At 38.3% G+C, this 25333-nt stretch overlaps 1 long non-coding RNA gene across 1 annotated transcript; it reads right to left on the bottom strand.

The window, feature by feature from the left end:
• Positions 1 to 556: 556 nt before the first annotated feature.
• Positions 557 to 25273, bottom strand: LOC148213570 (uncharacterized). Its single transcript, XR_015794315.1, has 3 exons — positions 25136 to 25273; positions 851 to 918; positions 557 to 740 (listed from the first exon to the last, which is right to left on the bottom strand). It is a non-coding gene; the product is annotated as an uncharacterized LOC148213570 (long non-coding RNA).
• Positions 25274 to 25333: the final 60 nt, after the last annotated feature.

The raw sequence follows: 25333 nt of genomic DNA, 5'->3' as shown, positions 1-25333 counted from the left end.
TCAATTTAGCATGGGAAAAAGGATCAAATCTTTTTTTATCAGACATTCCATTCCATAGCTTTCTGACTGACATAATCGTTTCCAGAGATACTAGAGTTCTGTTGTATTTAGATCCTAATACTGTCCATCCAACCAAAGGTGCTATATGTGTATATTCCAATGTTGCCCAAATCTGAAAACTAACACCAATTTTTGGCTTCCAGTATTTAATTCTTGACAATAGGTAAGCATGATGATATAGCTTCAGACTTGGAAAACTGAATCCTCCCTCATTCATTGGTAATTGCATTTTTTGTAAAGATATTCTCGGAATCAAAGAACACCATAATTTTTTTCTAAACAAAGAATTTATTTTCTGAAAATATTTTCCAGATATTTGAACAGGAATTCCTCTCAGAATATAAATTAATCTGGGAATAATATTCATTTTGAGAGCATTCACCTTTCTCCAAAGGGTGCGATTTAATGACTCCCATCTATCAATATCTGAAGAAACCTCTCTATTTTTTATTTTTATTACTATGTTACTGAGTTATATCTTTTGGTATGCACATACCTAAATATTTAATTGATTTGGTACAAATACAGAATTGATATTCCTTAAATGGATGGGTTTTAATTCCTTACCATTCCTTTTCTTCATATTTCATTTTTTGGGAGGAAAATCCCATAAATGTTCTTGTGAATCCCTACTTCAAACAGCAAAACTGGATATTGCTGCAGAATCACAAACCATAGCACTGGAAAGAAGCAGAAATTCAGCTGGATTCCAATTTCCAAGTTCCAGCCATAGTTTTATTCCTGGCTTCCATGATGATGGAGCCAACTTTTGAGTCATAAAAAACACTACCTCATTGTATATGAGAAGCTTAAGGTATCCCACAAAACCATCATTCTGCTGTGGCTACATTCCTGCATCTGAAAAGAAAAAAATATAGAGTAATATTACACCAGGAACAATTAAGATCTTGTCTCTGTTGGCCTGTGTCTCATCTTGCAGCTATGTAAGTAGTGCGGTTTTGCATAAGTGGCATTTCTGGTGACTAGAGAATGTTATTTACATCGCCAGTGTTACAACTGGAATGCGCAGTTGGCTTGGCGAAAAGATTCGGAGAGTTCATGTCTATCATTTGGCAAAAGAATCAGAAAACATATCTGATACAGCACATGAAATAACAGTGGAATAGCATCTTGAATGGAAAGTGGACTTTTAAACAAGATAGAAATCTGTTAATAAAACATACCCTTCTTACAGTGAACCCAATGGAAAGATCTTAAATTGGAAGATATAAGATTAATTTTACATGTGCTGGAGGAAAAAATGTACTCTTCTTAAATTATGTTACTGGCTTCTTTATGGAGGTAGAAATACTTAACCTTTGGGGGACTGGGGGCCATACTTAACTCTTATGCAAAACAGGCAGGGCTGCATCATACATAGAGGCAAGGATAGGATTTTCTTGAGATTTGGGTGGGTGAAAGATCAAGTTACTATTATAGCAAATGTGGATTATTTTTATCAAGTTGTGATGAAAGTAAATTATTTAAAAGTAATTTAAAAAATTAAAAATCAAAGCAGCCCTGTGTATTTTGGCTCCTGGCTCCACTCAGTTCTAGGGTCTACACAATGGCAGGTGTAGCTCTCAAGCTGATGGAAGTTGCACATCCCTATCATAAACCGTCATTTACAGACCACAACAGCTGGATTCACACATGGTGCTAAGCCAAACCCAAACAAACCACAGGTATTGTAAAAATGCTTAAAGCACAGTGACTTGACTATAACTAGGAGTTCTGATAAGTATGATCAAAGGTTACCAGAAGTATCTGTGGTAAACACATTCTGGGCTAGTTCACAAGTTGCATTAAGTGATAATATTGGCTTAGCTGCAAAGGGCACCTTCATTGCCTCTATCCATGATCCGCCCACCTAAGCTTTAGTTAACCAGATTTTGTGTGATGTGCAAACACAGGACTTTGGCTCTATTCACTTGGGAAAAAAGCAAAGAAGCCATAGTCGGTTTTTACTAGGTAAATAACTTTGTTCTCTAGCTTTTTCCAGATTAATGAAGCAGAACTCTACATTTACATATCACAAAATGGCAGACAGTTTACAACATATCTTTATGCGCAATCACATAATATCACAGTGATATTGTAAGTAATTAGCTGTATTATCTAAAATAGCACAACAGAGATGCTAGAAAGAATCCAGTCTGTTTAATAATTTGAAATGAGTGTGAATACTAGTTTGAAAGACTTGGATTCAAATTCTGACTAGACATAGCCTTGACATTCCAAGTCTAATCTTCCACAAAGGATTGCTTTAAAATAAGATAAGTGAGTTCCTTAGAATAATTTTCAGAATTAAATAGTAATAGCAACTGCACCATTTGAGTTCCTTCAATCATCCATCTAAAAGTGCCAGCTAGACACCATGCAGTAGCTAATCAGCCTTCAAAGAGGTTCAGATGGAACAAGTTTTGTGGCATTAGAGCAATGAATGAAATACAAATGTTTTGAGATGACAAGAAAATATATTAACCTGATCATAAAATATTTGACTTGCTTTTCCTGGACAGAAACATTCAAATTCTGTAAGTAGTGAAATATTTAAAAACAGAACTACAAATTCAGGAATGAAAAAAAACACAAAGCAGAGAGCCAGCTTCCCTTACTCTTCCTACTCCCACACTGAATATTGGAGTTGGACACTTAAATCACCTAGTCCTAACCTATGTCTGCAGTTATAGCTGTAGTCATGTTGAGACAAATAACTGCTTTCTCCTTCCCCCTTCTTGGGGCTCCATATGCACCACCGAGGAATGCTGTCAGTATTGTCTGACTTTTCTTTACTGCCCTAGAATTATCAGCCTTCTCATGCTACTATTTGATGTGGTCTCTGATGAAATATGTTGCAGAGGAGACACAAACAAAAAGGAAAAAAAACTTGTCTATGTATTATATCCTATATCATAAACCTTCTGAGAAACATCTGCTTTTGTGGGTTCTGGCACAAGATCAAGATTTAGATGAAAAGCTAAACTTATAGTGGACTCCATAATGGACTCCACAGCTTTGACAACAATCACCTTCTTTATCCCATCCTCCTACTTTGTCTACCATCAAACCTAACAAAGAGTTTTTGAAAGCTTATAGAGACTGAATTCACTGGTAATGCTATGTCAAGAGTTTTTAAAACTGTGACAGAGGCTGCAATTTAGTGCCCATGGATGATAGGAAATGTGCTGGGAACCCAGGTGGGTGTCTGCAGCCTCCTCACAGATGATGATGATGATGATGATGATGATGATGATGATGATGATGATGACTTTTTTTTTAAATTGTCAAAATCTCCTGCAATCTCACACAAAAACTGTAAAATCTTGCAAGACGGTTGATATTTCCACATCATAATATCATCAGATTGCTGTCCTTCATGGTGTTTATGCTTTTAATTTCTTCAGAGTGCTAATGAATGCCCTTTTCCTAAGACTTTTTAACTTCTACATGAAACCCAGGGGAGAGGGATTTAGGTTGAGATGTCATCACTATGCCAATAGTACCCAGTTTACCTTTCCTTTCCATCTGTTACGGAACCAGGTCTAGAGGAGGGCACTGGGCCAATGAACTACGACCCAACCAGACAAGTCAGAGATTCTGGTTGTGAATGATTTCTCTGATCAGCTATTGTAAGTAGTGCTCACTCCATTCTGAAGGGGTTGCATTCTCCTTAAGCAGGAGTGAGAGACCTTTGGTGACCTGGAACCACACTTAACATGTTTGGAAGAGCACAGCCTTATCCTTTAAGCCAGGAACAGACGTCAATATGGCTCCCAACCATCATTTTTGTAGCTTCCAAAGCTCCTCCTATTAAATGTTGGCAGTATGTCAGCCCTTAGGTTAGACCATGTCAAGAAGCAGGCATGGCAAAGATTACATGAATGCTCCTTATTGTAGCAAGGAAGAATAACAGAATCTTGAAAGCCTGTCCAGGTTTTTCTCTGTCCCATCTTATACTAAATAAAATCAAGGTAGGGTTATTTTGAGTTTCTTTCCCATGCTTTCTTTTTCCTCAGGACTGTATAATCTTTCCTTCAAGTCCTCCTTAACAGGTCCCTCATTCCTTCCCCTCTTAATGGCTCCCTTATAGCTTCTCCAAGGTCTGCTCTATATTCCTTTACACAGTATAACTGCCAAAAAACAAGGGCATTTTCACTGTTTCATGGAGACCAATAAAAAATCCTAGCTCTTTCTATGTATATAAGGTGGTCCTTCATCATGTTAACTTTAAAACATCAGGTTCCCACTTTGGGGCTACTCTTGGATTTATCATCGTCGTTAGAAGTACTGTGCCTTCAAGTCAGTGTTGACTCCTGGCAATTGGACAAGTCCCTGCAGTTTTCCTGGCAAGATTTCAGAAGTGATTTGCCATTGCCTGCTTTCTAGGGCTAAGAGAGAATGACTGGTCCAGAATTACCCAGCTAGCTTCATGCCTGAATTAAGATTAGAGATTATGCTTCCTGGTTTCTAGCTTAATGCTTTCACCACTGTATCAAACAGCTCTCTCAACACATTTAAAATTACATTTATTAATTAATAATAATTAATAAATGTAATTTTAAACGTTTTGTGCATTTAGAGTTTTGCATGTTTATGTTGCTGTCAGTTGTAGCTCAGTGTATCTTTGCTGCTGTTTTTATCTTAATTTACTCTGCATTGCTTTTATCACCATTTAATCTTTTAATTTAATTTTATATTGCCCAGGAAATTCTAGTTAATTGACCAACCTAAAAGTTCAATAAATATATCAATACCTTAAAATGTTGAGATTAAAGCTTGCAATAAAGACAGTATGATCAACTTCACAATGCTATTCAGAACTACCTAAATGTATGTTTTATGGTAGACACTGGATCTTTCTGAGTAACGGTTTACAAGCTGGAAGTCTGGGAGTGGAAATTCAACACGTTTAGAGACATATTGGGGAAAAATAATGAATAGAAACAGGCAGTGCACAGCATATAATCACATACTTTGGCTTAAGTAGGCCATGGACCAGAACATAAATTTTCACCAGATGCATTTATTTTAGGTCTTACATTTTTTCTGTTTTTGCCCATTTTCTAGTATAACATGCCAAATCTTCCAGGAAAAATTAAATCATGGAATGAATCTGCTATAAAAATTCCTTCTGAAAGCCCCTTATGATCTCATCAGCTTGTGGTATCTTTTTCACAGAATAACATCACTGAATTGTTGTTAAACCACTAAAATGCTTTAGTGACTTCTAGTCTATAAGTCAAACGCTAAGTTTACCAACGAAAATGCATTTCACCTCTCTAACAAACTGCACTTTAAAAGTCTGCTTTATGCCTGAAGAGATGATAGATATAGATATAGATATAGATATAGATATAGATATAGATATAGATATAGATATAGATATAGATATACATATACATATACATATACATATACATATACATATACATATACATATAGATTTGAGAGTGACTTGCTGGTACATAATCAAATCAAATAAATCCAGTTATGACTGTATCTCCATTTTATTTTTAAGGTGTGATTATTTATGAGAGAAAGTTAATCTATTTAAGCAGAACATTTTGAGAAAGAAAATGTTTAAGACGAAGGATCAGTTCACTTCTTGGATATTGCTGACTGCTCATTTCATCTTTGTCCCAAAGTCTAGCCAGACTGAAGCTAACAAAGAAAACTGACTTGAATGGCTAAGTTGTGTGTCACAAAAGGAGGTCATGAGTTCCATATTTTGCAATCTGCTTTGGTTTCTGTTCTGACAAACTAATTCCTTAAATGGTTTGACATCTGGCTAGTTTAAAATCTATAAAGCAACTGTTATTCTCTCTTTAAAAAAAAAAAAAAGATGCCAAACTCAAGTATTGTGTTAATTAAATTTTTCCCCATGGAATTCCAATCCTTCCTCAATATTCTTCTGTATTTTCCAGCTAAGTAAATGTTCATGGACTATCAGATCTTTCTGTTCTATGTAGGAAAATAAGTGGTAGTAACCCTGTGGCATAGAAGCCACATTAAACCTCTAGGGAAATTATGTTCTAATATCACCACAGCAGGTAAGAGCATTAGAAATTCAAGGATGAAGTAGAAGATGAGTGGACATAAAATAGAAGAAGAAGCCTCCTAAAGGAATACACATAGATACTGGGTCATGTACCCTTACACATCCTGAATCTCCTTGGACTTGCCTTTCAGCAACATACAGGATAAGCTTCCTCAGATTGTTCAATGTGCCAAATACCAGATTGGTTTCACTTGAAAGCCAACAGGGGGGTTGAAGTCTCCTCCTTCATCAAACCACATCCCTCACCAGGCAAGATCCCATGATTTATAGGTTTCAGCTATAATAAGATAGGAATCTCCTCTCAAGGTTTGTTAGATTGTGTGGGTGGTCAGAGCTGAAGCTACAACAATTTCATTTTTGTTAAAGTAATGTCTACTTTGCTGTCTTCAGCTCCCAAAGGACTCCACCACACAAGCAGCTGAAGACTTTTGCATAAAGCAGATCCTTCCAAGAAAGTCCTTGTAAAGGAGTCTAGGAGGAAGGGAGCTGTATTCTTTTCTTTTTCTGTCCTGTCTTATCTTACTCAATCGTCTCTGAGGACTCCAGGTGATCTTCTTTTGGTTGCATCTCCATACCCCTGGGCTTGAGTTTCCAGGATTTCACAGTCCATATTGATAACAATTTTTTTTTTCTGTTCTTTGCAGAAATATTTATTCCAACATGGATTAGTAGGAAGAAACAATTGTCAGTGAACTTGCTAAATTCTGGAAGTTGTTTTGTAACATCCTTGATCCTTGCTCTTGGCAGTCAGCACACTTCACAAGCCAATGGATCCAGTCAGCACATTTTTGTTTTGGTCCATCATAAAAAAAGAAACATTGACCACCAGGATTCTTATTTTTTTGTAGGTGCAGCTGCATCCTCTCTGCTCTTCAGAGATCCATCATCCAGTTTCCTGTTCTACAGCACCTCTTTTAATTCTCCTGAAAACTTGGAGCCTATTTCTTCTGCAAGGGCCTGAAAACTTTTTCTGAGTTCCAGTACTGCAGAGTATCTTCTGAATTTTTTGCTTGTGGTTATCACTTTTGTTGGTTGGGCTTGTTCCTTTGCTTATTTTCCTTTTTTTCACCTTTTGTTGTAGTATCTCATTTGTTCAATCTAGTAAATTGCCCTTGTTGCAAATATATGCCAGATTCTTTTTCAGTAGGAAAACATTCATGTCACAAAATATTATAGGCTGAAGATGCAGACTCCTTTACATTTATCTTCAGTTGTTTCAGAAACCAGTTTTTGTAATCACTTTTCTCTCTTCCTTGCCTCTTCCTCTTGTTGCATTCAACTGGCAAACTTGTTAGTTCAGCTAGCTTACTCACTTAGTTAGGGATGGAGACAAAATTGCCTCAGCCTATAGGGGTTGTTTGTTTGGTAGTTTTTGTTTTTGAAGCAGGTTACTTTTCCCATTCTGTTAACTGGCTGCAGGTGATTGAAAGATGATCAACAGAAAATTGGCTAAGACTTAAACAGTGTTCCCCAAATAAATCAGTAAAAGCAACAGACGTGTGAAGTTCCCTCACTCCTTCTAAATAGCAAATGGAAGTTTGACAACAGAGATGGAAAAACAGAGGCAGGATGGGAAACGTTCTTTCAAACCTAGGTGGTTGTTTTCAAAACCAAAACTTTTTTATTCAGAGGGAAAAGAAAGAAGCAGTTTGCATTAAAGGTATCCTGTCACACACACACACACACACACACACACACACCAGCGCCCCAAGCTGTTAAATTTCTCACCATTTGCTTGCTTAGAAGCTAGGGAGGGAGCTGCAGGGAGGGGAACAGAGATCAGCCGTATTTTCTGCTATTGCTATGGCTGCTTACACCAGGGTTGAATGCTATAGATGGTATTTGGAAAAAACAAGGCTAAAATTTATAAGTCAATTGTATAATGCTTTCCTGATTCTATGGATGGCTAAAATATCTATATATGTTTATGAGAATAATTACATGGGAATAATAGGCAAATAACAGCAATAAAACAAATAAACGTTAGGATTATTCCAGATTTATGCAGCTGGTTAGGGATTACAGGAGTTGTACTTCAATAAGTCTACAGGGCACCAAGTTGGGAAAAGCTAGAAAACTTGTTAGATGATAGATTTTTGGAAGCAACAGCGTATGAATCTTTTTCATAAAGATAAATCCAAATCCTACCTCATTTTAGATCTTGCTCATAGCTTCAATTTGAAAATGCTGTACAAATAATCTGTTATCAAAGAAGATGACAGAACTCATTCAGGCTATACCTCTGGATGATTAATTCACTACAAAATCAGAGTAAATTAATTAAACAATTATCCCTTTTCATTTTATTCAGTTCTTTGAGTTTATGCTGAACTGTTAATGCACTAACAAAAACGTTCTTAAAAGTAACAAGTAAATGCTTAAGGCTTATGGTGGGGATAGCTAACATGCTTTTAATAACACAACTATATTTTTGCCTTCATTCTATGAGTGGGCACTGCAGGGATTGGGAATATAGTAATTTTTTTTTAAAAAAAAGACAAACTCTAACATTCTATTTTATTGTTAGTGTTGTTTTTATAAGTTTCATTAAATAACACAATTTCTCTCATTTGGGATGAATATAGATTAACAAAGTATACACACATCAAGGGAAAAATAGTATAATTCGTCCTTTTTAAAACATTTTTAATATATTTGATAAACATGTCAATAAATTCAGTAAGAAATATCTACATTATATATATCTAATCAATATAGAACTATTGAACAAAATCTGTTCTTTTATATTTTTGAGATAATTACATTTACAACTGAATTTATTTTCTTATAAGTCTATAATTAAATGTGTTATTTGTTTTAGCCCCTATCAAATACGTGATTTGCCCATAATTTCTCATACATGGAAATGCAGCAATAGCATTTGTAATTGATTGCAGAGAAGCAATTGCCTCAAAATTTAAATCATGCTAATGCATAATATAAAGAAGCTGTAGTGAGCTTCAGATTTACCTTTTCTCTTCCTTCTCCTCACATGGCCCAAAGAAGTGCTGAAACCTCCCACTTTTATGCAGCCATACTTTATCATTAACGTGATTTCTATAAAACAAGCCAGCTTCAAACGATATGAAGACTGTTTGAAATAACCATAGTTAATGATGATCAGAATTCTAAGTCCAGATAAGTTAACTAGGTCCAGAAAGCTGTAGTTAACTAAAAGTAGAAGTGTAAGCTTCTGAACTCCATCTTGCTGTAGAAATGAAGGGAAAGGGGAGAATGAAAGTTTGAAGATGCTATGCTTGACTCACAATCCACCAAAAATAGGGTTTAGATTGACATTTTAATGAAGCCACTGTTTTAGAAATGCTAAAGAGGCCCAGCACAAAGTAGGGCTATTGGATCTGGATGGTATAAATCTGGACACCACTAAAATCAGCAATGAGATATCATAACCCCTTGCTTCCATCCAGTGATCAACTGGATCTCTGCAGCTTGGAACTGAAAGCGTCCACCTGCATCATCTTGAAACTGAGATCTACCAATCATAAATGGCTTGTCATACACAGCAACCTTACAAGGGTTGTATGATACTCTGGACACTTTCCCATCAAATACTCAAACCTAACCATTGTGTATATTATTATTAGGACACTCATTTTGGTTTTCCCTCAGTTATTAATATAAAAATGCAATCAAAACTAATGGATCAACATCTGGTTGTTCCAAAAAACACCCCCAAAAACGTGGACCCTGCACCTGTGGGAAAACACTAGAAGAAAAAAATAATAATATAAAAATACATACAACCAAAATATACTGTTGCAACAAAGTCCCAATAAATAACTGGGAGAGATGTTTTCCTTCTGATTAGTTTCCCTCTGAACTTTTGTCTATAGCTCAAAAAGAGATGAAATAAAGTTGCTTTGTCAATTGCTTCTCATTGCTTCCCTCATTGCTTCCCTCCCCCCAAACAGATGTCTCCTCTCCTTGCTTGGGGATCTATAGTCTTTTCCAGAGAATTTGGTTTATTGTGGAGATGCCAGGAAATCCCAAGATCATTGTGGGTGTTTGTTCTTTTTTTTTTTTTTTAAAGGTACTGAATACCAGCTTTCTAGAATGCATGTTTAATGTTCCATGCCTAATTAGCAATTTTGCTTGCACCTGCCCTGTCTCTCTCTTCCGCTGCCTCACATGGGCATCCTTCTGGCCATCTGCTGTCTCAAACCCAGGCAGACAGCAGCAGCTCTGCATCTGGGTCAGCAGCTCTATGCACACATGTATCTCCCGGAGAACAGTTAGAATACAAGAAGGGGTTTATTTCAGCTTCTGCTGACAGTGTCCTTGAAAACAGCGGGAAGGTTGAGTGCCAGCCACATTCTTCTATGCTGTGCCCAGGGGCTTTTGATGCCCCGAGAAGTAATCTGAGCTGCTTCTTGGCTGCTATTGTTAGGTGATAATTATTCACAACATACAGGAGCTTTTGTTAGTCCCGGGCCATTTTGCCAATCGCCTTCGTCAAAAATAAGGAAGCAGCTTTACAGAATTAAAACCCTGATTCTCAAATTGTTATAGAAGCAAATAAAATTGAAATTGATTGAGTTTTACTCTAACTAAAGTTTTATTGGTTTTAAAAAGTAGTCTTCAAGCAAAAGAATAAATAAGATATTTAATTTTGGTTACATTTGGACTATGAACTCCAATAACTGTACATTCCACTATGTTGTTCTTCAGAAAATGCATTAAGAATATTCTGAACATTAAACTGCATGATAGTTCCTATGCAGAGGGCAGTCCAGATTGGGTCTATTGCATGTGAATTGGGCTACATTAAATCTTCTCCCTCTTTCACTCAGCTTAAAGGAAAAAACAATGTCCATGCTGGCTACTATTTTAGACCTGTATTTTTTTATTACACTCATGAAAACAACAGAGCAGATGCCTTATGTAAATCTGCTGCTCCCATGTTATTCTATCGATATGACTAGGTCATGAGTTAAATCCAATAAATCACCCTATCTGACTAACATGAATCAGTGGAGTCCGCAGCAAACCGTGAGAATATCAGACGTATGACAGGCATGCAGTGACATCATCAAACCAGTGCTGCCTTTACTTACTTGCATCCAAATGTCTGCTACAAGTACAAACATCATGGAATTTGCATGATGACATAATAATATACAAGTCCCTCTTTGCATATTATCATGGCTCATTGCAGACATACTGATTCATAACCCAGTAGAGTGATTTAACTGATAACCTATTCATGAGAATACAATAGCCTGGGAGCAGCAGATACATATAAGATGTATCTGTTGGTGAACCAGACGTTCATTTGCAAATACGCTTTTATATAATAAAGACAATTCTAAAATGAAAATTATTGGCTTGTCCCTTTATATGAATGTTTTACCACTGTTTTACTCCCAGTTTATGTGACTTTTAATCAAAATTGACGCCTTTTCTGTGGTTAAGGATGGCAGGCAAATATGGAGCTCCAGACACTTTTGATTAAACTGGTTTGAAGCCATGGGTATTTGCTGGTATCAAACTCCAGCTAATGCAAAACAGAAATAATGGCCACTCTGTCTTTGTAGATCATGCTTAACACAGAAGCATGTGGTTGAGATAAGTTGAGGAACCATGTAGAATATCAGCAAAGAGGCAGTGCATGCATTCACATTAACTAGCCATGGAAACTTTCACGTCTCTTATTCTCTTAATATGCACATACATGTACATAAAATCAAGACTTGACTGTACTGTTTGATCATGCTACCACTGAGAAGTTTCCACATGCCCATTCTGTTGTTCTTCTATTCCTCTCTGAACAGTACCTGAATCCTTCTCTGAAGAATTTGGTGGTGGAGACAATTGCATAAAATAATTCTAATGTGTTCTTAAGACAAGCATTGTGAAGATTAGCCAAAGAACTAAAACAGTTTACATCCATTTTAGTTTGAGAAATTACTATGTCTGACTGCATTTATGAATGAAAAAGCCTCTTATAATACTTAAAAAGGGCTTAATGGTGAGCACAGACTGAAAGAGGCTGAAACTTCAACAAATTCACAAAATCTAAGTATGCATAACTGACATAACTGTTCTTCAAATCCTGTCAAGATGGCTGTCACAGAAGTGTTTATATTAACTTTGCCTTTTTTAAAAAAAATGTTTTTAGGGTATTAAAATCAGTCCCTAAGCTGCTGACCTTTATTTTGTGGACTCAGAATTACTTTACTAATTTGATATAATTCATTTGATAGATATTTTAACCAGCTTTATCTTGTGAAGAAACATATGGGGGGGGGGATTTTCTCCCACAGCTCTGCTTTCTCACAAAGAGTTTATCTGTATAAATAGTTTTATATAAAAGGCAACAACAGATATGGCACTTTATAATTTGCATTGATATAATGCCAGCTAGCCTTAATCTTTGAGGTGCTGCAAAATAAGGAACCCATTGTAACAGAATACCATATTTATTGTAGAGGGTAAGGAAGATGACCTTGACAGCAATATGCAAGAACTTAGGCAAAAGGAGCTGAAACATTTCTTTAAGTCCAGAGCCATGAGATAATATTCAGAAGTGGCTCAGGAAAATCCCTCTCTAATTCACTGGAGTATAAGAAGGAGGAGGAGCAATCAGAATTGCAAAATTCTGTTATTATAGCCAATCTCAATAAAAGTAGTTTTAGGCTTCCTGTGGAATTATTTCATGGTCTAGTCTACCTACTGGGGCTAACATTTATATTGCACTAGCCTCCATGCTGCACAGCAACCTCACTGAGCCTGTGGTTGGGCCAGGTTGACAATGGGATGCCCCAGGCTCATGGTCCTTGTGGGCTTCAACCTGCCTTCCTTGGGAGTAGAGTCAGACATGGCTTGGGAGTTTGTGGCCATCATGATAGCCATGTGCCTGACCCAGGTCATCAAGGGCCTGACACATAACAGTGGTCATACACTAGATCTTGTTTTTTTGTCGGAGCAGTAGCAATGTGATCTGAAGTTGGGAGAAACTACTATTGTCATGGTCAGATCACTCTTTGTTGGCCCTGGAGTTCTTTGGTGCTCCTCCCATTGCAGGGAGGCTGGACCTATTTGATTGATCCATCCCAGGTGACTGCTGGACCCAGTAGGGTTCCAGAGGGAGCTTGGGTGGTCCCTGAAGGACTGGAGTTATGTGACCAAGGCTTTGGCCACTGCCTGGAACAAGAGGGGGCTTTGGCTCAAATTGCATGTGTGCAACCTCTCTTTTCCCATGAATTCCAAAATTCCCCTTGGCTTACGCTTACCAAGGAATTGAGGGAGATGAAATGGTTGAAAGGATGCCTATTATTAATTTGGTAATTAAAACAGAAAAGTATTCACCAAAGGTTTTAAAAAGCAAGCCAGATATTTCCCCATATAAGAATTAGCACTGGGAATATTTAATATGTTCAACAAGATATTCTAGAATTATTTAAATTCTTTTTATTCCCTATTGTATAGCTCTGCTATTCCTGTTCTATAAAAATAATTAAAAATCTTAAAAATGGAAAATAATTAAGCACAAATATTTTACTGTTTAAATTATAAATTTTGAAACAATGTGTTAATACTTCATTTGAAACTATTTAACCATTTGAATAGATTTTCAGGATGGGGGAGTTCTGAGAATCTGGTAGATCTTCAGATGACTGTTTTTCCCATTCCCAGGAATGATCTCAACACCCCAGAATCTTCCAAACCAACAGATGAGAGTTGGAAATGGAAAGGCAGGAAACAAGGAACCTGGGAATGGAGCGAAGTTTCAGTTTGTTAAAAATGGCTCTTCTTCTTTCTGTGGTTGCTTGATTCTGTTATAAAGTATTTTATCTAAACTGAATCTAGTTTTCATATGAGACTAATCCCATTGCACCTAAGATTAATCTGTATCTGAACATTTTATGTAAGGATAGGAAAAATCAAATGCATAGGTACTAGGCTGGGAAGACCTGGCTGAGTGGTAGCACATATAAGAAAGACATTGGGATTCTAGTGGACCACCCACCAAATATGAGCAAAGAGAGTGATGCAGCAGTTAAAAAGGCCAGTGCAATCTTATTAACAAAAGTAATGCACAGGAGATAATGGTTCCATTGCTCTTCGAACAGTTTAGATGGTGCTTGGACTACTGAAGAAGCTAGAGGAGCTTCAGAGGACAGAAGGAATTAGGAGAAAACCCCAAAGCATCCTCTGAATGTTTGGATATTAATGATTTTTAATATACGTGCACCAATATTAACTTCAGGTTTATGTCTATGCTGGGGGCGGGGGGAAGGTTCAGCATCAAGCACACACAATATTTACTTTAAAGTTTATTTAAAAATTATATTATCCTTTGTTCACATACCGAGGCATGTTTACTGAACTAATAAATAAACCAAGTTTAAAACATAGCAATAAATTACATTACCTATACATTTGGACGAATACTTATCCAGATAGGCTTTGAAAATGATTTTTCATCAATTAAACACGTATGGTTGTACATTACAGAATTTAGGGCTGTTTTCCAATTTTTCTCATGTACAATTAAATTTAATCATGAAAGAGTCTGAGACTATTTCACTGGCAATATGTCAGAAAATAGAGGAACAGTTTTTCAATGCTCAAAGCCTTCTCCACCAGCAACAGAGATCACCAGGTTTACTCTATTGAAAGACATGTCACAGAAGAGTCTGCAGGGACCTGAGGATGTGTGGGTCTCTGTGTTAAGATTTCCTCCTTCCAGTGGGACTGATGCAGGAGCAGGCCTCCTGATGGGAAGGCATGGGGCTCTCTATCCCCCTGCTGAGATAATGGGCCAGTGAGAAGGAATATACAGCAGGGAATCCTGGTGTTCAAGGAAAGGCAAGGGAGTTAGTCTTTGACCCGAGGTGAGCAAATTGCTGGCTTCTGTCCTTTGCATTGTATTGGGAACAGAAGAGGAAATAGCTGCATTCCAGACATTACCATGTCAATGTAAACAGAAGAGGGAAAGGGGAGGGGAGGGGAGGGGAGGGAGGCTGGGGCATGTGTGACTTTATACAAAGGGATCCTTGTCTCCCTGCCCAAGAGTCCCACCTCCAGCATTAAGAAGAAGGATTTCTTAATGAAACGACAAAGTTAAACTGCGTATACATAAAACTACATTTGGTATTAACATAAACATTACAGTGAATCTGAATTATACTTTCTGAAGGAGAGCCCTGGTATTTTCTAACAGCAAAAGCAGCCCAGAGACTTGTAGTTCCTTCAGAAGCCAGCAGAATTGTTATTGTGCAAATTTATATCCCACTTAACAGATAGCCTAACAATGTGGAATGCTTCAGACTCATACTGGTAGTGGCTGAAAATTATTGAAACCCTGGTGGATTTAAACTGAGAATCTTTCTTCCTTATCCTTAACCACAGCATAAATATGCCCCAGCAACCTCTCTCTCTCTCTCCCTCTCTGTTTTGCTATATCCCCATGACATCGCCTTCTCCACATCCCAGCGCACAAGTGAAACAAACTTAGGTGATCCTAAGCTGTACTGGAGTTACAGTAATCCTTTCTCCCTTATTCCAACATCATCCAAGGGCAGCTGCTTCTAGGTATCTAAAATCTGGTAGATTTTGTCATTCCTTACCTTGGAGGGAAGTCAAGTGACCGGCAGTGACTGGAAATAGAGGCGATAGAGACAGTGTAAGAATTGTAAGGAGGGGGAGCTAATTTCATGCCAATATAGTTTTATGGATGGATGGATGGATGGATGGATGGATGGATGGATGGATGGATGGATGGACGGATAGCACTAAAACTCAGTAGCTGGTAAAAACTAAGAAATTCGTTAAGGCCGAAAGTTTCATAGACTACATTTCATTAGATGCTTGAAGTAGAATAGTAAGGGAAGATAGTCCTATGTTTGAGTGAAAGAAACTTTTGACAACAGCTGTGAAAACATTGTTTTAAGTTAACTGTAATCACGTTGGCATACTGTGAAGTCACAAAACTAGCCATGGTAGTACCCTTAACCTAAAGATGGGTGTTCTCCTCAAAGCTGAGCAATTGTGAATTTGCAGTTAGGTCATTGCACAATCAGTAGTGATGGTCCTTGTTGCGATATCTTTGTAAGGGATATTAAAGGGACGTATAATGACTAGAATAATGTTATCTAAAAGATGAAGGAAACAAACTGACTAAGAGCAGATAATTCCATTACCCAATCAAGAAACAGATGGAAACTCTGCATCCCACCCAGAAGAGACTGATTCCTTGTCTTTTGCATTGCACTGGTGGGAACGAAGCACAAGGATTTGAACACTGGTTTCACTAGAAACAGAGCTTGCATTTGATACATGGTAGTCACTGGAATTCTTTCATCATGGCTTCAGAGCTTTTCTATAATAAACCTACTTAACAGAGCTTTTGTGTCCTTGGAAATCTATTCTTGAAATTTTGGCCTGCCAGCCAAGGGAAGCCTAGCAGATTGTCAATTAATTGTAGTTTCCTCAGCAAGTACATAGTAGTTCATATGTTTTAGAAAGTCCATGAAACGAGACCGTAATTGTGAGATATAAGTGGTTGAAACAGTAGGACAATTAGGATAGTGAATTTTGGCAAACAGATTCAGGATGCCTGGCAGGGTTCTGCATGTTGTCCCTGCAGATTTGGTCCTACAAAATGACTTACAGAGTTATTACCTGAGGGGGACTGACAAGTGACTACAATTTATAGTATTATTATTCTTGCTGTTATTTGTGTAGCATTGCTTTCAGCACTTGCAATAACATCTTGGAGTTATACATAATGTTGCAGATAGTCACACCTTGTTTCAGGATGCACCATTACATGAAATCCAAAGATATTTGTGCCACAACATTCTTCACATTTTTACAGTTCTCCGACACTTGGAAACATTAACTTCTGATGACCAATGGGCAAGTACTAATCCTACTTTTAAAATGCACTACGGAGTTAATAGTTTCAAAGCTGGGTTTCCTTCACATGGATTCAACCTAGTCCAGCTTTTCAGTGCTTTCATTCCTCATATTTTCTCACTTGACCTCTTGTCAGCCTTCAGAAGGCCACCAGATTACCAGGTGGTACATATACAATTAGAGTTGCCTAGAGATGCAGAATTCCTTCCTTCCTTCCTTCCTTCCTTCCTTCCTTCCTTCCTTCCTTCCTTCCTTCCTTCCTTCCTTCCTTCCTTCCTTCCTTCCTCCCTCCCTCCCTCCCTCCCTTCCTTCCTTCCTTCCTTCCTTTTATTTTTCCTACTTGTATGGCTTTTATAACCATGGCTTATATTGTTCTTTTGTTGCAAGTTCTCCCTTCTTATATTTTCCCCCCATGTGCCTGTCAGATGATAAACCTGATGGTTTCAGCTAACAGAGGATTATATTACATTCCAAGATTCTGCATCTGGCACAAAAACACATTTCTTTTCTGCCCAGGTATATTGAGTGGGATGCTGGAGAGCAGGAACAGGACAAAAGCTGGATATGATTTGCTTTAATTATAAATTCAATTGAATGTAAAATTGAATTAATCTTAACTTTAAATTATATTAATACAATGTTCCCCATGTACTTAATAATTTTCTCATTTGGTTACATTCAAAATTACAATTCAGAAATTTCTTTGGAGGGGTTCTAAAATATGGATATCATCTTCAGGGAATGTCCTCGTAACTCTAATACACCTGAATCATAGAGCTCCAGATAATGAACGATCCATTTTGACATTTTACTAATTTCCCATTAATTTCCAGGCCCAACTGAAATAAATATGTGCTGGTTTGACTTATAAAATTCTATACGATTCGAGGCTTTAACAGTTCATTGAAAATAAATTATAATGTTTACTTATCTCTGAAGACAGTGATGTACCTGTATTTATACTACTACTACTACTACTACTACTACTACTACTACTATTATCATTATTATTATTCAGTTATGAAGTCCACAGAGGTCATGCAATGGCAAAATGCCATATTCCATTGTTCAAAAAGACAGAGCTGACATTTTTGGATTTTTTTTTAACCTACCTCGCATCTGAGACATTTTTATGCAAAGTAGCTGTTAAGATTACCAAAATCCTAATACTCTATTTTAACTCTTATTTTAGGGGAAATGCATAAAATCTCACAGCTGCATTCTTCAGCATGTATTTGGGGGTTCCTAGAGTATGCAACCCTTCTACAAGAGTAATTTGAAGAGGTTCTCCCCAAATGTTCCTTTAATCAGAAAGCTTCAAGAAGATTATAAGGAGGAAGGTCTCTCAGCAATCTCTCTAACCCATCTTTTATGGAATGCCCTTCCTAGACAGACTCTTCTGATACCCATATTATTAACTTTTTGAGACCATGCTAAAACTGTTTTGTACAGGTCTTTTAAATTATGGTTACAGGTTATGATTTTTACTATCTGTTGAATCACACTGTTGAATGCCTAGACAGTATAATGTTTGGAGTATGTCTTCTTGAAAATATTTTATTATATTTTAATCCCTAAGGTTTTGATTTTATTTTGAGTTACTTCTGTGGCCTTAACACCTATCATTCATGTGCCAGCTACTGTACTATAACTATGGTTCTTTACATGTTTGATTTTTATTGTATTATTTTTATATCACTTTAAACATTTTATACAGTACCTGGAGAATTTGCTCAGATACAGAATCTAATCATTTCAAAAATAAAATAACTAGGTAAATGTGTTTAGAATCTCTAAACACCTCCCTACCTCCATATATCAAATTAGAAGAGTGAAAGACACATTTTCTGTTTTTGCTTCCCAATTTTTCAATTCTATCCCTATTTAAGGTCTGCCAAAGATCAAGCTTGGGCATTTTCCAGATGTTATGGAAAACTAAAAATATGCCATTTTTCAATAACTAGTATTAGGTTGGAGAAATACTTTTGGAGTTGGATCCAGACTTTGTCGTGCTTAGGGTAGGCCCATTAAAATGAATGAATCCACATTAAGTACAACTAATCCAACCCATTGTTTGTTTATTGTATCTATGTTAATCAGTCCTTCTTTTTAACATTCCCAGCCTTGAATGTTTCATCTGCACAATCCTCTTACTGTGCCATAAACGCACTTTTATTTTCAATTGTTGCACATAGTCCTCATGACTTCCCTTATGTTTGTGACTGGCTTGCTTCATTGCACCCAATAGTTCAAAACAACCACATTTTATACGTGCAAAAGTACACCGCTTTGTTTTTATACAGGGAGTCCTCGCTTAACAACCACAATAGGGACCGGAAAATTCATTGTTAAGCAGGGCAGTTGTTAAGCAAGTTGCACCCAATTTTATGACTTTTTTTGCAGCGATCATTAATGAATAACTGTGGCCATTAAGTGAATCACACATTCATTAAGTGAATCGTGTGGTTCTCCATTGATTTTATTTGCTGGAAGCCTTCTGGGAAGGTCGCAAATGGTGATCATGTGGCACTGGGATGCTGCAACCGTCATAAGTGTGAGCTAGTTGCCAAGCACCTGGATCACAATCATGTGACCACGGGGGCACTGTGACAGTTTAAGTGCGAGGACTGATTGTATGTTCCTTTGTTCAGCACCACTGTAACTTCAAACAGTCACTAAGTGAATGGTTGTTAAGTGAGGACTACCTGTATAATAATGAAGATATAAAAACAATACATTTTCATAAATATTCATTCTTGCCCTCCTTGCTGACTAAAATATGGTTCTTTAATATTGTGGGAATTACTGAATCTGTTTATGATGCAGCTAATGAGGAGCAGCATACTCTGCCTTCACCTGCCAGTAGCTAGGACCATGTTTTTCAACTTTGGCAACTTTAAGATGTGTGGACTTCAACTTCCAGAATTCTGCAGCTGGCTGGGGAATTCTGGGAGTTGAAGTCCACACATCTTAAAGTTGCCCAGGTTAAAAAACATTGAACTAGGACATGTTATGACTCTTACATTTGTGTTTTTGTTTCTAGGAATTTATTTAATTCCCCAGAGCTGGGAATGCTGGGAATTACACTCCCAATATATCTGGAAGCTACCCCAATATGTCTGGAAGTTACCAGGTTGGGAAAACTGCCTCAGGCACTTCCTGCCACTAAATTTAAAAGTTAATTAATATAATTGTCCTCAACTTTACATCTGTCTGCCTACTCCAATAAAGCCTCAGCACTGATATCCTTAGAAAACTATGTCTTCAGCCAAATCCTCAGTCACAGGTTCGATATACAGCCTTTGGGTGCAGCCGGAAATACTTTGAAAACATTGTCAGGAAGGCATTGGAAAGACAGGAGGAATTCCCAGCCCTCCCTCTGGAATGTACCTGCAACTCAAAGGAGACGGGTGCTTTCTTTGTGAATCCCACACAGGCGTCACCTGTCAACTGGGGGCCAACAGGAGGAGAGGGAGAGAGAAGCCGCATTGTGGGGCATGCAGTGAGAAGAGCAGATGGCAAAGGCGGGTTCTTTCTTTTTTAATCAGGCTTGTTTGGCATGGAAGACAACAGATCCTCTCCCAGCTTTGATTAAAGAAGATTTATTTCCATAGGCAGCTGGCAGGCAGCAGGCTGATCCCCTGCCAATAAATGTCCCTTCTCAGCCACAAACTGCTGACCCTTTCTTCAGGCACCCTCACACAAATCCATGACCACAATTTGCAACAATGCTCCTTTCTGCCCCTAAAACCACATAACCAACCACAACTGCCAAAATGTATTCTCAGCCCCCCAAATTATAACTTACAAGCATTCCCTCTCCCCACTCCCCCAATTTGGTCTCAATCACTTGAAAAAGTCAGGTCTTGTTCTGAAAAAAAAAAATTCTCAGCGTGAATGCCTCTCAGGTAAAGATGATCCCTTGCTTTGCATTAATTTTTGTAGTATTGAATTCTAGACAGTGTTTTATGTGTTGTTTTGGGGAAGAGTTCATATTTTTAACTTTGCATAGTAACTGTCAGTTATCTTGAGCACCATGATATGGAATAGAATGGGAGAGTAAAAATATTTATTTAACAAATAAATAATTTGTAAAATGAGATATGTTTGGCTGATTGAAACTGTAGGTTGAAGGAAGGGGGGAACAGAATTCTGAGGACTTACTGGGTTCACACATCATGCTAAACCATGGATTGCTTGATCTTAGTTTATTAAATAAGCCACAACCAGATGGATTCACACAGTAAGTTATACATGGGTCCCTGAATCTTTTGGAGCCAAGTAGAAGAACTTGGCAAGTTGTAGAACATTTATTTACCAGAAGACAAATTAGAGAGGTTGCTCTCCACTACCTTAAGATATTTTCTACCACCTCAAATTTTTAATGTCTATATTCTGGGTAGGGGGACTCAGTTCCATACAAAGCACTGGGCTGCAGTCCCCTAGCATGTTTATTTTTAAGACTATCTTGCATGATATGCAGGGCCCAGAAGCATCCTCATGTAGTAATTATATTTGTACTTTGAAAGCTTCCCCTTTAGTTAAAATAAGAATAATAGTATCTTAAAAATAAAATAAAACAAAAATAAAATTTGGGGATATGAATCCTAGCAGGTATCAAGGGAAATGTCCATCTGCACATTGGTGTCTATGAGCAGCATGTTACAGAACTAGTCACTACATTGTAATGTAATTTGTTTAATTTTGGCTTAGTACATCATATAAATCCAGAAACTGGTTTTGACATGGTGTAGCAATGAACAATAGTTAATCTAGGAAGAGAGCAAACCATACAGCTTTGTTGCTGAAGTCAGGAGAGGAATGAGGAGGGAAAAAAAAAAAACCTCAAGAGAGGCACAATTAATCAAAACAGATTCATAATAAGAAAAGAAATCTGCTCTCTTAGATCATCTCCCTGCTAAAGTAAATGGTATTAAGAGGTTTTGATTTCTTCTGCACTGAAGTCAAAAGAGCAACTGGCAGCCTTACTTTGGGGATTGCACACAGAAGCCAAATTCCAGCTCTTACTGAGATTCTAACCTGAATATCATCTGACTTTAGTAGTTGTCATCCAGAATCCCCCTTCTCCTCCCCCTCCCCCCACCATTTAAAGCATATACATAACCAGCATGACAGAGAAGCCTTAGGGGCTGCTAGCTTTCTTTCTGGAAGATTGGGAACATGAAGGAATTCACATTCAGTCATGTTAACTTCCACTTAAGTGAAACTGTCAACCTTCTCTGTTGGAACTAGACAACTGATGTGTAGGCAAAGCAGGTTGTAACTGTCTCCCTCTGTTGGCTCCTTTCATCAGATGCATCCCTAATGCAAAGCAGAGGTTCTCCAAATGTGGGGTACCACAGTCTCCCAAAATGAAATATGAATTTGTGTGACCTCCCCCCATGAATAAAACTAATGATTTCATTGGGCAAAAATAAATCTCGCTCTTTCAATCATTCGGAAGATGCTGAAAATGGAACTCTTCCAAAAACCTTGTGTGGAGTGAGTGGCTATTCTCTGGGTTTTTGTTGAGTTGTTGGTGATGGTGGGAGATTGTTATTTCTTTAAGAATATTTTATTTCCATTTACTCTGAACATGTTATGTTGTTTATCTTGAATAGCTAAATAAATAAACAAATAGCATTTCATCTCTATACCTCAGCAATTCCCAAACTCTGCAGAAGCAAACTAGTGGAAGCGAAGTTCCATGTGAGTTTTGACCACCCTTCCATTACAAAATGGAAGCTGCTGAAGAAGCCTGAAGTGCGCTCTGCCCATGCTCCCACTTTAACTGCACGAGCCTCACCAGGTCTGAAAAAGATTGTGACACCCCCTCTAAAATGCTTATGACCCCCTATGGGTCATGGCCAGGGCTGGATAAAAGCCAGCTGATGCCCTAAGCACAACCCAACAGTGGTACCCCTTGACAGAAGAAAAACTCTCACGCCAGAGACAAAAACAAATGTGACATCTGCTGACATCTTCAAACCAACTTTTAAACTTTAGTCATTTTTTAACAATGTAGATTAAAGTCAAACCTAGTAGATAAGGACAATTACAAAAAATGCCACTAAAGTCAAGTGTGGTGGTGAAAGAGTTAAGGACATGAGAGTCAGAGGAAAAAAACATTGTGGTGTCCCCCTTCCCTTGGTGCCCTAAGCACCTGCTTATTTTGTTTAATGGTTAATCCAGGGCCCCCAGTTTGAGAAACCTTGGTGAATTCCCAATGTAGTGATTCCAGAGGGAAACATTTGCAGGAGCATGCCTCGTGGGTATAAAAGCAACTGGACCAGGCTGTCGCATGCCAGGAACTAAGACGTTCCCAAAGAACGACTACTGTTGGCATGTCCTGTTTTTTCTTGGTCCAGCTTTGAAACAGCCAGGAGCAACTGTGCTTCACTGAATTGGCAGAAACAGGGCAAGCAGTGGAGGAAGAAGAAAGTGACTTAACAGAGAGGGAGGGAGAGAATGCAATGTTTGAATGGAAAATCATCAGCACAACAATAGATTAGGAACGGCATCCTTTAGATCAGTGTTTCTCAACCTCAGCAACTTTAAGATGTGTGGACTTCAACTCCCAGAATTTCCCCAGCCAGCATGCTGGGTGGGGAAATTCTGGGAGTTGAAGTCCACACATCTTAAAGTTGCTGAGGTTGAGAAACATGCTTTAGATTAATGGGCTCTGCTGTTTTTTTCTTAGAATCCTACAGTCCATCAGTTGGAGTTAAACACAAAGGGTGACCCAGAGCTCATTAGCGGCTCAACCAAGTTGGATGCAACCTGCAGTTATAAAGCTCCATCAGAACAGAGATTCTAACAAGCTATTCTTAATCAGTTGGGCATTAGGGAATTTTGTTGATTATTTCAAATCGCCTGGAGCTTTATTAGTAGGTCCCAGAATATTATTTGTCTATCTCTGCTGTGAACCCAGAGATGACCAAGGTAGATGTGGAAAATGTTGAAGGGAGAAAAGAGGGGTCATGGTTGCAACTGTGAGCTCAGACTACATGGCTTCTCCCAGTTCTAACCTCTACATGAAAAATAGTGTTTTATTATAGGGCTGTGGAAATAAGGCTGCTTGCAAACTAGACGATATCTAGCAATCCAGTAACCCATGTACTTAATCATGCAAAGTTTATATGATTGGAATCATGTATATTATTTTCCTTTCCCATGCCCTGAACTCTGCTTTAACTATACAGAAATAATTTTAATAATGGCATCACATGCCTGCCCTGCACGTCAATGGAGTTGTCAAATACTTTGCATCTCTCTAGTCAGAAGGTCCTGAATAGTCAAGCTGTTCCCGTTTGACTGCTGAACTGCCAGTGATCCCAACGTTCTCTAGCCAAGGTCTTCATTACTAAGAATATGCCTTCCTTCCCCTTTGGGATTATGACCAATGTGTCTGGGATTAAGAGAAGGTTTGCCAAGCAATCTGCAAAATGCAACAAGCTACCTGGGTTCATGGATGTGTCAGTCTGAGCTAAATCTCCCAAATATGAACTTTAAATCTGCACCAGCTCACAGTGTGGAATTCAGGATTGTCAAAGTGAGTTTGCAACTAGTGGGACAGACAGGTGCTTCTACACTCTGGCCTCACTGTGCTTTGGATGGGGGAGGACAGGAGGAGGTTTAAGTTACACTGTGTATCATTTCTCTTATTTCAGTTTCTAGGAAATCAGCTGTTTCATTGGAGGACTTTTCTGCTCCTTCTGTTGGATGAGTCTTGGCACACATATTTTATTATGGGGAAAGTGTGGCTGAGATATGGGAAGCCTGGAGCCCAATTCTGACCTGATCTTTTGCAGAAACCTAAGCATAAATTCCACAGACTCATCTCATTTCAGGACACACAGCAGGGAGAATAGCTATGCACTTATTTTATATAAACCCTTAGTGCAGCACTTGATTTATGGGAAAGCGGGTCATACGGGACCTCCCTTAAATCCACAGGCTCCCTCCATGCCTCTTTCCCGTTTTAGCCAAATTATGCCCTTCTGCGCCCTTCAAAAGCAGCAGCCCCCATCAGAAGCTGCCCTACTGACCGAGCTACCCCTGCGCTGCCGAGCCACCGCGGCCCAGGAAAGCGCGTCCAGCAATGGAAGCCAGAGACTGAGCCAGCCTTACCGGGCTGCTGAATTTGGCCAGAGCCGATCGCGTACTGGATTGGGAGATTTGGGGAGCTGGAGCACGCCCTCTTCCGGCCTTTGGCTCTGAGCACAACTGCACAGCAGCAGCAGCAGCAGCAGCAGCAGCAGAACTGCCCGCTTTGATCCCAGCGGGGAACCTGAAAACTCTCGCATTCCTGACATAGCAGCAGCCTCT

Source organism: Python bivittatus, unplaced genomic scaffold (genome assembly GCF_059951505.1).
Source record: "Python bivittatus isolate LINGU-HERP-01145 unplaced genomic scaffold, Pbiv_v1 ctg000980_np1212, whole genome shotgun sequence".
NCBI lineage: Eukaryota > Metazoa > Chordata > Lepidosauria > Squamata > Pythonidae > Python > Python bivittatus.
The sequence above is the reverse complement of the archived record's forward strand: the minus strand, read 5'-3'. Positions and strand labels throughout refer to the sequence as shown.